This window comes from Tiliqua scincoides, chromosome 2 (genome assembly GCF_035046505.1).
Source record: "Tiliqua scincoides isolate rTilSci1 chromosome 2, rTilSci1.hap2, whole genome shotgun sequence".
NCBI classification, from domain to species: Eukaryota; Metazoa; Chordata; class Lepidosauria; order Squamata; family Scincidae; genus Tiliqua; species Tiliqua scincoides.
The window spans coordinates 235,459,447-235,461,467 of NC_089822.1; the positions used below are offsets into that span (position 1 = coordinate 235,459,447).

General features: G+C 43.3%; 1 pseudogene; it reads right to left on the minus strand.

Annotated features, from left to right (window-relative positions):
- Positions 1-1,612: 1,612 nt before the first annotated feature.
- Positions 1,613-1,731, minus strand: LOC136643459 (5S ribosomal RNA; annotated as a pseudogene).
- Between the last annotated feature and the right edge of the window lie 290 nt (positions 1,732-2,021).

Here is a 2,021-nt window from a genome sequence, read left to right on the forward strand (position 1 = left end):
CTGTTATAGTAGCGAGTTCACATAGTGCAGAACTAGAAGCAGCATGCATGGCTCCCCATATATCTTAAACGGCATTAAGCATGCACCCATGCATCTGGTAGACCCCTGTATAGCGTATTGGCCCCAGCAGCTACATATTATCCCAGTCCTCTCTCTATGCGTGCCTAACAGCCAGCTCCAATTGTCAGAAAGAATTGAGGGTTGCAGGAAAGAAGGACAAAAATTATGTGGAACACATCAGATTTGCCTCATATAACAATAATTACTTCTTCCATTTAGCCAATTTAAAATGTGAACTTAAAAAAATAATTATAATTTTATTCACAGTTTCTGTTTGCCTCCACGTTAATAAATATATACTTCCAGCACTAAATACAAATCATGCAGTAATATCACACATAATCTCCCAGCCATTCACTGCTACTAGCTTTCAGCTGGGACAAGACAGCTTTGGCCAACCACTGTTAATTGACATCAGCTTTGTTACTGGTACTATCTCAGTGTTACGTATGTTACAAATGGAATATTACTTGGTCATGAACAAGAAATTTGTGTGCAGTAATAAGTTAACCCCCTTCCCCCAGAAGGAGTGTTCAGAAAGGTTGCAAGAGTTGCATCTCTTAGGAGCCAGCTCAATGTGTGTAGAGTTTAATTAAAGTAGGTCAAGGGTCTGAAAGGAAACTACCCCAGTCTAAGATTGTTTCCCCTTTGTTGCAAAAACAGAAAATGGAAGCCAGATTCTCAAGAGCATGTGGGGAAATTTCCATAAATCTCAGCCAAATTTCAAGAGAGCCTGGCTTGAGTTAGGAAATTGCTTTTCATGTTCCTCATGAAGACGTTTCTGCTTCAAGGTGACAAAAAGCATGAGACCCTCTCCCCCCCCCCCCCACTCAGGATCTGTACATCTTTGACTAATCAAGTCTTAGTTTGGCAGTTTCAATGGCAAACCTTTGTTGCGCATGGGCTACAATGCTATACACATCTCCCTGGGAGCAAGATCCATTGAACTATGTAGGGCTTGCTTCTGTAGGGCTATTCCTTACCTAGGCATGCATAGGCTTGTACTGGTAATCTCGATAAAATTCTGAGTGGGGAGCTACATCGGCCTCAGCTATGGGCCACTTCACATGTCACAGTTTCCAGATGTGGAATCATTTGCACTGAGTGACTATCACCCCAGAATGCACATTTGGAGGTATTTTTCTGAACTGGTCACTTATGGGAGTCATTCCATGTCTGAAAAATGGAGTGTGAGAACAGTTCTTGAAATAGGTTCACAGAGCTGGAAGTGGTGCTTTTGTGGACTATAACACTGCAGGTCGGTGCTTGATATTAATATAGCTTTCCTTGCACAGCTGAGAAATTGCCTATATTTGTCAAATATATCATATGAATATATGAAGCTGCCTTATACTGAGACAGACATCTAAAGCAGTGATTTTCAACCTCCTTCATCTCATGCCACAAAAAAATTTAGCACTTTCATCTGACAAGGCACTAAAATTGTCAAGGTACACCATCAGTTTTTGGACAATTGACAAGGTGCTCTGCTGGTGGGGCGCTCATACCCCCCAATGGTTGGCAACCTTCAGTCTCGAAAGACTATGATATAAGCCTACAGCACCTGGTATTCCTAGGCGGTCTCCCATCCAAGTACTAACCAGGCCTGACCCTGCTTAGCTTCCAAGATCAGACAAGATCAGGGATGTGCAGGGTAACATGGCCCTACTAATAGAAAAACCTCTCCCAAACTCCCACCTGCAGACCATTCATGGTACACCAATGCGCTGCAGCACACTGGTTGAAAATTGCTGCTAAAGTAAGTGGTGGGAATCTCATGTCCAAATGTCCTACTCCCATCCAACCACACAATCCTATGCATGTCTGCTCAGAATCAATTCCCATTTATAATGTTGGTTGGACTCTCAGCCTAATCCTGGGCTGCCCAGCACATGGGGTTGCTGCAGCACCAAAAATGGCTGCAACGGTATCCTGTGTTCACCTGGCAGCCGTCAGTAGCT